This window comes from Sinohyriopsis cumingii, unplaced genomic scaffold (assembly GCF_028554795.1).
Source record: "Sinohyriopsis cumingii isolate HCF-2022 unplaced genomic scaffold, ASM2855479v2 utg003218l, whole genome shotgun sequence".
Taxonomy (NCBI): Eukaryota; Metazoa; Mollusca; class Bivalvia; order Unionida; family Unionidae; genus Sinohyriopsis; species Sinohyriopsis cumingii.
In genome coordinates, this window is record NW_028316425.1 from 177,374 (window position 1) to 190,748 (window position 13,375).

A 13,375-nucleotide genomic window follows, 5' to 3' on the forward strand; every position below is an offset into this window, starting at 1 on the left:
CACGTATTAGTTTTTCAAAATGTATGACTAAGCCCCCCCCCCCTTTTTTTTCAATACGTTTGGAAAGGAGTGTGGTGTTTCAAATACACATAGAGTCGCGAATCATGATTTCTAATAAAATTATATTCGATCTCCCAGAGGAAAACTAAAAGGAAAAAAAACCACAACAGTAATATGTTAATGCAAACAAGATTAAATGGAGGAAAAAGAAGATTTCTCACATACAGAACTTGGACGAATAATGCCTATGTACGTATGGCCGGTAACATGAGACATACAAAAAGTTGCGGACAACAAATTGTTGGTTTAGTGCGTATGCTACGTTAGGTCATTAAACATGGTAATTACTATTGATCAAATACGATGAAGATTTAATCTCCTTAGCTGATAGATCTAGCTGAGATGACGCATTGAAAACTCGTGCAGTACAAGGCAGATTTTAAAATAAACTCACAGACATTCATTAATGTGGATAGTCACTTTATCCTGATTGGAGAACATTGTTCTTGTTTATATCAAATGAGAAGAAACACTAACCTTAGCTGTTAAATGTCGTCTGCAAAAATCTCAGCCGAATTCTGTAAATACGCCTGTCGATTGTAAGTCTGCCTAACAGCGCCCCCCTGTGTTTGTTTGGATTTACGCTAGCTGATTTACACTTTGATCAGACCGTTTACATTCCATACATTTCATTTAATACCACATCATTTGGAATATCAGCTGATCATTCCATTCTGTTTTTCAGACCATTTCAACTAATGCCAGATCATTTGGAATCTGAATACATTATTTCCTTTGTTGGGTTAAATCATTTCATTCTAGGCTACATAATTTCATTTAATACTACGTCATTTGGAAGTAAATTTCATCAATCCGTTTTGTTCTTTAAATCATTTAATTTAATACCACATCATTTGGAATCTGAATTCATCATTTCATTTGTTGAGTTAAATCATTTCATTTCATACTTAGTAATTTCATTTAATAATATGTCATTTGGAAGCAGATTTCATCAATCCGTTTTGTTCTTTAAATCATTTTATTTAATACCAGATCATTTGGAATTTAAATTCATGATTTCATTTGTTGAGTTAAATCATTTCGTTTTAGACTACATCATTTTATTAAATAGCACGTCATTTGGAAGCATATATCATCATTCCGTTTTGTTCTTTAAATCATTTTATTTAATGCCAGATCATTTCATTTAACGCCATATCATTTGAAATCTGAATTCATTATTTCATTTTTGGGGTTCAATCATTTCATTTCAGGCTACATCATTTCATATCACACAACATCATTTGGAATCTGAATTCATCATTCAGTTTGATGGGTTAAATCATTTCATTTCACTCTACATCATTTCATTTAATACCACGTCATTTGAAATCTAAATGCATCATTCGGTTTTGTTCGTTAAATCATTTCATGTGACACCACATCATTTGGAATCTGGATTGATCATTTCATTTGCTAGGTTAAATCATTTGATTTCATACTAGATCATTTGATTAATGTAATTTTGGCGGCGACGGCTGCCCATAGTTTTCTTTCTCCTAAATGGAACCGTGCTGACTTAGTTGGTGGAGCGTCACACTCTTTCACGGAATGGTGTAAATGTTGTTCATTAAATACATGTACTCGGGTTTCGTTTTTTCGCTGTACAACGATGCCCGAGGGTGATTATATATATGGTCTATTGTATTTCAAAATCGTGAGTACGATTCGTCCTATGCCACACGTGCAAGGTGCTTTCGATACGGCAAAACGAGAAGTCTAAACGTATAAATACTTTACTGTATGTAAAGAGTCTTTACAATACTAATGGTTTTGTCAGCAAGCGGCCTGCTTAAAGGATTCGCACAACTCCAGCTGTAGGGCTGTTTCTGAGGGTAGGAATATCCGGGGTGTCCGGTGTTCTGAGGGTAGGAATATCCGGGGGTGTCCTGTGTTGTCTGAGGGTAGGAATATCCGGGGTGTCCGGTGTTCGAGTGTAGAAACGTCCGTTTGTCCGGAGCGTTTAAGGTGCCGGAGTGTATAATGTCAAGAGTGACTAAGGTGACCCAGCTGTAGAGCCGTCAAAGGACCAGGGTGTCCGGAGAGTCTAATGTTCCGAGTGATCATAGTATTCCGAGGGTCCGGAGTCTGTGGCAGTTGTGAAATTGATTCGTAGGAGCTGTGGAGCGGATATGGTGCACGGGTAACGGAGTGTATCTCCATACATGTATTTTATTAGCTGTATGCTAATTTTGGGTTAGTAAGACCCAGTGTATCATTCAGGACTGGACAGATAGATGGTATGTGCGTTCTTGTGTTTAGCAACATAATTTCGCTACCTGAGCGAATACATTTTTACTATGAGTAAAAAGCTTACATAGTTTACTATTTGAGTGAACTATATTCATCTTTCCATTATTGAATCATTTGTGAATCATTTATCCTGTGGTTTTTTTTTTGTGTTACTGAACTAATTTATTCGTATTTTTATTTCCATCTTTGAATCTGTGCGTTTTATGTTAAATAAATCCAATATTTGGATTATAAATACGCACACATCTTCATAATCTACTGCTCATATAAATCACCACATTAAACCATATATAACTGTGTCGTCAAAACGTGTTCTGTTGTCAATCCGAAATATCCCACCCGGTTATCTTGTTACACACTCCTAATCCAAGGGTCGCGGGAAGATACCCATTCGGGCCAGTCTGGGACGGTGCCTTGAGGAAGGCACATGGTTCAGTTTTCTCTGCATAGCTGATAATATGTTAAATACTGCCTGTAAACTGAAGACAAACACATCCTTGTAATTACATAATAGCAGTATTTGCCAATGGTACAGCCCATTTAGTAAAACACATGTATGCAATGAAAGAAAACAAAAATGTGAAGGTAGAGAACCAGTGATTCAAAAAATATTACTAGATACAGGAGTTAATGTGTGTGTGTGTGTGTGCGCGCGCTTGCTTGCTTGCTTGCATGTGTGTGCTATAAGCAAATATAATATTGCCCTTAAATGCGCCAAAATGTTTCAGTGACTGAATGGCCATTGACCTTTAACCTTCGGTCTATCCTTACCCCTCAATGGCTATTGTTTCTCAGTCTATCGATAGCGCTTGTTGATCAGTCATTGTAGTTTTCGAGTGAAAGGTGATCGTTGATAAGGCGAGCTATAAGCGACTTCGATACAACTATATCCAATATTTACACACATAGCCAGATATTATCGAACCATACAATGCAGTCTGAGATCATACAAAACAATCACTTTGGTCATCAAGATCACGTACAATACAGGCTGAGATCATACAAAACAATCACTTTGGTCATCAAGATCACGTACAATGCAGGTTGAGACGATACAAAACAATCACTTTGGTCATCACGTACAATGCAGGTTGAGACGATACAAAACAATCACTTTGGTCATCACGTACAATGCAGGCTGAGATCATACAAAACAATCACTTTGGTCATCAAGATCACGTACAATGCAGGCTGAGATCATACAAAACAATCACTTTGGTCATCACGTACAATGCAGGTTGAGACGATACAAAACAATCACTTTGGTCATCACGTACAATGCAGTCTGAGATCATACAAAACAATCACTTTGGTCATCAAGATCACGTACAATACAGTCTGAGATCATACAAAACAATCACTTTGGTCATCACGTACAATACAGTCTGAGATCATACAAAACAATCACTTTGGTCATCAAGATCACGTACAATGCAGGCTGAGATCATACAAAACAATCACTTTGGTCATCACGTACAATGCAGGTTGAGACGATACAAAACAATCACTTTGGTCATCACGTACAATGCAGTCTGAGATCATACAAAACAATCACTTTGGTCATCAAGATCACGTACAATACAGTCTGAGATCATACAAAACAATCACTTTGGTCATCACGTACAATACAGTCTGAGATCATACAAAACAATCACTTTGGTCATCAAGATCACGTACAATACAGTCTGAGATCATACAAAACAATCACTTTGGTCATCACGTACAATACAGTCTGAGATCATACAAAACAATCACTTTGGTCATCAAGATCACGTACAATGCAGGCTGAGATCATACAAAACAATCACTTTGGTCATCACGTACAATGCAGGCTGAGATCATACAAAACAATCACTTTGGTCATCACGTACAATGCAGGTTGAGACGATACAAAACAATCACTTTGGTCATCACGTACAATGCAGTCTGAGATCATACAAAACAATCACTTTGGTCATCAAGATCACGTACAATACAGTCTGAGATCATACAAAACAATCACTTTGGTCATCACGTACAATGCAGGTTGAGACGATACAAAACAATCACTTTGGTCATCACGTACAATGCAGTCTGAGATCATACAAAACAATCACTTTGGTCATCAAGATCACGTACAATACAGTCTGAGATCATACAAAACAATCACTTTGGTCATCACGTACAATACAGTCTGAGATCATACAAAACAATCACTTTGGTCATCAAGATCACGTACAATACAGTCTGAGATCATACAAAACAATCACTTTGGTCATCACGTACAATACAGTCTGAGATCATACAAAACAATCACTTTGGTCATCAAGATCACGTACAATGCAGGCTGAGATCATACAAAACAATCACTTTGGTCATCACGTACAATGCAGGCTGAGATCATACAAAACAATCACTTTGGTCATCAAGATCACGTACAATGCAGGCTGAGATCATACAAAACAATCACTTTGGTCATCACGTACAATGTAGTCTGAGATCATACAAAACAATCACTTTGGTCATCACGTACAATGCAGGTTGAGACGATACAAAACAATCACTTTGGTCATCACGTACAATGCAGTCTGAGATCATACAAAACAATCACTTTGGTCATCAAGATCACGTACAATGCAGGCTGAGATCATACAAAACAATCACTTTGGTCATCACGTACAATGCAGGTTGAGACGATACAAAACAATCACTTTGGTCATCACGTACAATGCAGTCTGAGATCATACAAAACAATCACTTTGGTCATCAAGATCACGTACAATACAGTCTGAGATCATACAAAACAATCACTTTGGTCATCACGTACAATACAGTCTGAGATCATACAAAACAATCACTTTGGTCATCAAGATCACGTACAATGCAGGCTGAGATCATACAAAACAATCACTTTGGTCATCACGTACAATGCAGGTTGAGACGATACAAAACAATCACTTTGGTCATCACGTACAATGCAGTCTGAGATCATACAAAACAATCACTTTGGTCATCAAGATCACGTACAATACAGTCTGAGATCATACAAAACAATCACTTTGGTCATCACGTACAATACAGTCTGAGATCATACAAAACAATCACTTTGGTCATCAAGATCACGTACAATACAGTCTGAGATCATACAAAACAATCACTTTGGTCATCACGTACAATACAGTCTGAGATCATACAAAACAATCACTTTGGTCATCAAGATCACGTACAATGCAGGCTGAGATCATACAAAACAATCACTTTGGTCATCACGTACAATGCAGGCTGAGATCATACAAAACAATCACTTTGGTCATCACGTACAATGCAGGTTGAGACGATACAAAACAATCACTTTGGTCATCAAGATCACGTACAATGCAGTCTGAGATCATACAAAACAATCACTTTGGTCATCAAGATCACGTACAATGCAGGCTGAGATCATACAAAACAATCACTTTGGTCATCACGTACAATGCAGGTTGAGACGATACAAAACAATCACTTTGGTCATCACGTACAATGCAGTCTGAGATCATACAAAACAATCACTTTGGTCATCACGTACAATGCAGGCTGAGACCATACAAAACAATCACTTTGGTCATCAAAATCAGTTACAATGCAGTCCGAGATAAAAACAAAAAAATCACATTGGTCACCAAGATCAGTTACAATGCAGTCCTAAATCGAACAAAACTGTGAAGTGTCGAATTTTGAATTGCAGTGAACTTTAAAGTTGAATGCATTGAGAGTTAATTTTTTATCGCATTTAAGCCAGAAAAGTTTTTGTGAAGGTTCACTTCGACCTTACTTCGTTCATTTTCCCTCATGTCAGTGTAAAGTTCAAAGGGGCACCATTCCAACTCGGTGAAATCGACCTGGGTATCTTAACACAGTCCTTAGAAAGTAAACATTTGAGCTACCAACCCTAACTGCCTGGTAGGAACCTACGTCAAGTTATCACTTTTTCAAAAGGAAATTGTTACGTACCGTCTTTCACAGATTCTGAGCTGTGTAAAGCTGATGAAAGGAATTATTGCTTTGGAAAAAATTAGGGACCGTTGCCTACGATTGGGTAGAATAAATTAAGGCGTACACTTTAAAATTCTTTAGTCTGAAATGTCCTGAAAGAGGAAATTAGTCTTTTAGAATACCATAGCAGTGATAAATTTGGTTATTGTTTAATCAAGGAATCACGAGAGCGAATCGAGTCAATATCTATGCATTTTGTAATTAGTGCATGTCATTGTTTGATATTTCTTTAATGTATGTTATGACAGTGTAAGAAATTAAGATTCCGTACCTAAACTGATTTGATAGTGTGGTCGTTGTCTGAATTAAAGTAATTCAGAAAGAAATATTGCTTTTAGTTACTCTTGGGAGAACAGATAATTTAAAAAGTCCCGAGGGAGCAATTGCACATTGTTCGTGCGAGAAAGCTAAATTTAGAGAGAAATTCAGAATTCTGTACTACCAAACGCTGTTAGGTTGCGTTAGAGTAATTTAAGTAAGTACGTAGGTTAAGACTTTATTGGATTTGAATACGGGTAAGTATTCTTAAGGAAGCTGTTTCTTGTAAGGCAGTAGGAGTTAATAAATACTTACGATAAGTAAATTGATTGGTGATACAGTCGAGTAGACTAAAATGACAGCTGATAGGCAGTTGGTCAAAGAGTTTAAGTCTGTTGAAAAAGACGAATTGTAATATAAAGGGACACAATTAGCGGAATTTGTAGAGCGGAGTCTTAGAGAATAGAGAGGACAGCAGGTGGCAGAAAGGAAATAATCAGGCAGGCCGAAGAAAGAGTAAAGGAGAGAGAACGTGCGTTAGCCATGGAGACACTAACGATCGAAGCGGAATTTAGGAGGGGTGATGAACTGAATGAACATTCAGAACCCACAAGCAAAAGATCAGAGGATAGACGCATCGTCCAGATAACAATGCCGATGTTTAACGACAGAGACGAAATCATCGATAACTTTTTAACTCAGTTTGAAAAGTTAGCCTTAATTCATCATATACCCAAAGACCTGTGGGCCATTAATATCTCTGCAATTTTGCAAGGAGCTGCCAAGAATGTCTATCATAATATGGCACCGATTGAAGTAGATGATTACTACGCTCTCAAGAAAGCGCTGTTAAGGCACTACGAGCTGCCGGCTGAAAGTTTTCACAAACTTTTCAGAGAGAGTCGTCTAAGCGATCAACGGAGACACGCTCAGTTTCATACTCGCGTACGCGTGCTTTTCGGTAAATGGATTAAAATGACAGACGCCGCGCTCACGTATGAAGGTATGCAGGAGGAGATCTTGAAAGAACATGTCCTCATTACATATCGGTAAGACCTGATTGTATTCTTAGTGGAGCGTGATTTCGCTACCTTAGAAGATATCAGTGGGATGGCTAAGCGATATGACAGTGCACACTCCCGTCCAACCACCTGGGGTGGCAGGGATCGACCCAACGCCACTGACTTTAGACGAGCTAACGTTTTGACACCTCATAAGCGGAATGGTCAAAATGGTGGGAAGCCAGAGGCTGATAATCTCAGCCGTGATTAGTTCCGTGGCCCAGGGGTAGATAAGGGTACCCCTACTAAGAAAACTGAAGTGGTATGCTACGGCTGCAACAAACCTAACCATATTCTCAAAGACTGCAGGAAATATCGTCCCGCGATAAATGCAGTGACATCAGGCACTGATAGAAGGTGTATACCTGTAGAATGGTCTAATACAGCAACAGCTACGGTAAATGGAGAGAATGCTACCGTGTTGTATGACACCGTATGTAGTTATCCAGCCTTGGTGGACAGCAAATTTGTCTAATAGGACTAAAGATTCTCTCCCAGTTTTCTACATCAACCTTGATTCGCCTTATGTGAAAGAACGAATTCAATCAGCGTGTTTGTTTGGATTGTCGCACGACGTAATTCTAGGATGTAGATATGTGTTGCCACAGCCTAATCCTATGACGTGTACACGTGGGGTCCATAGAGACGAGGTCTATGAAGCGATGATCTCGGTCGAAGCCGCTGAACCCCTCGACTTCACCCATAGACAATTTGCTACCTGGTGAATTAAGGAGACTTCAAGAGGAAGATTCAACCCTTAACAGGATACGAGGGTATGCAAAGGAGGAGTCCGTGCGGAAATTGCCAGATGGTGAAAAGGGTATCTTGTATCGATATGCCGAGAAGGGGTCCGAGAGGTATAAGCAAGTGATTGTACCTCGATCCAAGAGAAAAGAAGTGCTTTATCTAGTACATGAGAGTTAACTTGGTAGTCACATGGGCGTAGTAAAGACGAGAGATAGGTTAGTGAGTAAATGCTACTGGCCAGGTGTGTATGTCGTGTGACAATTGTCAGCGTGTGGCTCTAATACCTCACGTCGCCCAGTGCCACTAGGAACCACCCCTCTGATTGATGAACCTTTCTCGAGGGTGGCGATGGACTTGATCGGTCCGATAAAGCCGCGTCGGAAGGTGGTAATAGTTATGTGTTAACCATTGTCGATTATGTTACCCGATACCCAGAGGCAGTTGCATTGAAGAACATTGATTCAGTTACGGTGGCTAAAGCTTTGTTAGCAGTTTGGTCCAGAGTTTGTGTACCTGAAGATATACTAACCGACAAGGGACACAGTTTGTTAGCCAGGTGATAGAAAAAATGAACCGGTTACTTTCCATTAGGCACCTGACTACTACCCCGTATCACACGTAGTTCAATGGTGTACCAGAGCGTTTCAATGGGACGTTGAAGCAAGCTCCGAAGAAGTTGTGCGAAGGTAGACCCAAGGATTGGGATCGATACCTTCCCGCGATACTTTTCGCGTAACGCGAAGTACCCCAAGCTAGTCTACTGAAACAGTTGTGGACGGATGAAAAGGCATCCGAGGAAGTACGAACAACGTATCAGTATGTTGTTGGTCTCCGTAACAAACTAGAGGAAGCTTGCAGATTGGCCCAGAAGAATCTCTGTTACGCACGGGACGTCAGCCAAGTACTACAACAAGATGCGAAGAAACGGACGTTTGAAGTAGATGACGAGGTGTTGTTGTTGTTAGGTGACAAGGTGTTGTTGTTGTTACCATTGGATCACAACAAACTCTAAGTATCCTGGAGGGGACCGTTCATTGTAAGGAAAAGAAGGGTGGACAGAACTACCGTGTCCGGGTAGTTGATAAAGAGTTGTACCACCGTTAACCTTCTTAAACGCTATCGTGAAAGGGAGACAGTTGTGACTGAAGAACCCGATGACAACGGAGAAGTGGCGGAAGTACTTCCTATTTGTCCTTTGACGAGGGCTGAAACCTACGTCGACGTTGTCCTAGACGTGACATTAACGTCAGAACAACGTATAGAAAGGGAGGAGATACTCCACGACTACTCAAGTGTCTTGGCAGAAAGACCAGGCATGACGGATTTGGAAGAATTCAGTTTGAAGCTGCTGGATGAAACGCCTGTGAAACTGAAACCCTATCCACTACCTCATGCGAAGTTAGAAACTGTACGGGACGAAATAAGAACTATGCTTGACTTATGGGTCATTGAACCAACCGAGTCTGCATATAGTTCACCGGTTGTTTTTGTCCAGAAGAAGGATGGTGATCACCGCTTTTGTGTCGACTATCGGAAATTAAACAGGATCACAGAATTTCAGGTTGAAATGTTACCGGATCCTCCTAAGTCCATATTTGCCGGAGTAACCAACGCCAAATATTTCTCTAAAATGGACTTGTCCAAGGGAGGTTGGCAAATTCCAGTTCGTAGGGAAGACCGTCAAAACTTGCCTTTGCAGCACCAGATGGGACATACCAAAGGGTAGTCATGCCGTTCGAAGTCCAGAATGCATCCAGCATTTTCACCCGAATGATGAAGAAACTGCTAGGACCTTTAAGAGGAACCGGAGTTTCAAATTTCATGGACGATTTATTTTTGGCGACACCTACTTGGGAAAAACACGTGGTCTTCCTTAGAAAAGGTCTGGAACGACTTAGACATACCGGGCTTACTGCCTGACGGTCTAAATGACACATATGATTTTGGAGACTGACTTATCTAGGACACACACTCAGTGAAGATACATTAACACCAGACAGTAATAAAATCGATCAACTTCGGAACTCCCCACGTCCGACTAAGTAGATAGAAGTGAGATCTTGTTTAGGACTTGCAGGTTATTATCGTAAGTATGTCGCACACTTCAGCGCTATTGCTAGTCCGTTAACTGACTTGACAAGGAAAAAGGCTCCGACGAAGTTTATTTGGACAGACGCTTGTGAGAGAGCATTTCAGACGTTGAAGGATAGTGAGACTACCGGACGTGACAAAGGACTTTGTCGTACGTACCGACGCTTCCGATAGTGGTATTGGTGCAGTTTTACTGCAGGAACATACTATTATTCTAGTATTTGATTGTTTGTTTTATGCAAATGTGTTTGCTATGATTAGGTTTCCCTATTATGTATCGTTTATTCAGTTCATGGAAATGTTTTGATGCTAGAGTTGTTATGCAATTTATTTTATTCAATTTCGTGGAAATGTGTTGATGCTAGAGTTGTTATGCAATTTACCTTTTAATTTTACAGTTATTAGTTCATTGGTAGAATTGATTGCATGCGATCCAAATGTTCATATGTGTAAGATTTCATAGGGTTATATGAAATAACTTCCTTTGTTTGTTTGTTTGTAGGGACGATACAGATATCGTGAGTTAACGATACTTACCTAATTATATTTGATTTTGTAATGTTTGAATAATCTTGTAGGTTAAGGATTGCTGTGAGTTATAAATTGTGAATTTCATGCAATAGTAATTGAACATGTAGTAGCATACATAAAATGATAGGCAATATTTCAATTGGTGCTCACGTGGTAATTTAAGACCTGCCGCTGGAAAGCGAGGTCATTGTCCTAACGTCCTAAGTCAGAATGTACGCAGTGTGTCGAGCCATTATGCTCTGAGTAACGTAAGTGAATTGTATGTACCTCTAGAGAGTGGGGTATACATAATTATGGGGTAATTTTGTCCTTTAAGGAACAGATTTCTGAGAGAGAGACAAGACAGTCTGATGACAGAAGTCTGAGGAATGGAAGGACGAGGTCAAAATAAAAGGACCAGGAAGTCCATGAAGGGACAAAGCAGAGATCTGAGGAAGGATGAACAAGAAGACGTTGATATATGGTCCAGACAGGAAGGTAATGCAAATCGGCCGTAGACATTGCGCTCCTTTCACCTCTCGTTATGATGATGAAATAAATCTAAATTGGACGCACCTGTAAAATTCTATTGATATAATCTAACTTGAATTGGAATTGCCGTTATTAATTTGTTATGATTAATTTGTTATTTTATTGCCAAAGGGGAATCGTATTGCTTTATTTCTCCCAGTATTCTCGCTCAGTTCTCTGTTGAAATTCTATTCTTCTTTCATTCCCACTGGGCTATAATATCGAGGGAGGTCATCCTCTAGATAACGCCAGCCAAACCCAATTAACCACCCCTATTACTAAGAGGGCGATGTTACAAGTAGCTTATGGCATGGAAGAAGTACGTACACTGTGGATAGCATCAGCATGCGTGGCTTTAATAGCAGTTACTGTGACAAAAATGGTAATACATAAATATAATATATATTTGAGCAACAGTGTGTCTTATATTATGTGATTTCTACATAGGTGGGGAATGCCAGTGTATGTTAGTTTAAAATGTAAAGATGACAAACAAAGACACATTTCGGAGTTTCAAGATAACAATCAAGTGAAATTAACATCAGTTTTTATTCTGAAAAAAATCTGAAGAGATAATAAGTGTAAAAGAATTTCCATAGGGTATTATATTTTATTACTGGGATTTTTGTCCACTCATTTTTATTTATTGAATTCAGAATCACTGTACGTTTTACTGAAAGCTGTTCCAGTAAAATATTTGGGAACCAGGGAAGGCACATTTAGTTCAAATCATATATATTTCCAGAAACCTTGTCAATTACAAACATATGATTTGGGGATTAAGTAGAAAGCATTAGAGTTGCTGTTGTTGTAGTAAACGCCATTTTTCAGCGCAAGATAGGCTATACATGGCAGTCAGTATAAATGGTGGAGGAAGAACCCGGGAAAACCCCGGGAAGAATCACTGACCTATGAGAAGCTACTGGCAAGCTTTCTCACATACCCACCTTGGCCGAATCCGAGACTCGAACCGACGCATACAGAGGTGAGATGGCAGTGATTCGTAATGTTGAGTGCTTTAGACCGCTCGGGGCCCACACAAAAGAGTAACAGAAACTATAAATCATCACTCTGGATGGTGTTAGAATTGTTTACAAAGGCAAGGTACAAATAAATATCAGTACACAAATTATAAATAAATTGTAATACTAGGCTATGTTCTTATCCTACTATGTAGATCCTGTGACGTTAAGTCACTAGCATAATAATAACATGGAGTGATTTCTTTTTTCTTGATTTAGGTACAATTTGAAATTTCACGAAGAAGGATTCTTCTTGCTTCAGTAGATATGTTCTTTATTTGAATCATAGTAAAAGTGAATTTTGAAACAATATTCTACACAATGGAGGTCAGATAATAATGTTTGTTGATCAAGTGGAGTAGTTTCTATGTTCTATATCGAATCCCATCTTGAAGATACACAGGAGCTAATCAATGATAAATTTTAAATAAATAAATAAATGTTGATTTATGCTTGTAAGGACAAGAGTTTAGGGTTTCCAGGTTAGTATCATGATACAGTTGTGTAGGATATGCACTATTGGTGTTTTTATTATCATTGCGTCAGAATTTATTTTTTCTAGGAGTTCTTTATCTTGCATTGTACTGCTGTCCCAAATGTGATCAGCATAATTAAACATTTGTATGGTATGAGACTTGTACATTTTTTCCAAAGACAATTGATCCAGTCTGAATGTATTTTGTTTTAAATACTCCAGTTTAATTTCTCCCAGGCTTTGTCAGAAATACATGTAAAAATATTTTGTGCAAAGTATACTGTAAGATGGTGGTTATGGTTCCATTTTTGTGATATTAGCATTGATTCAGTCTTATCTGGAGTAAATGCAAC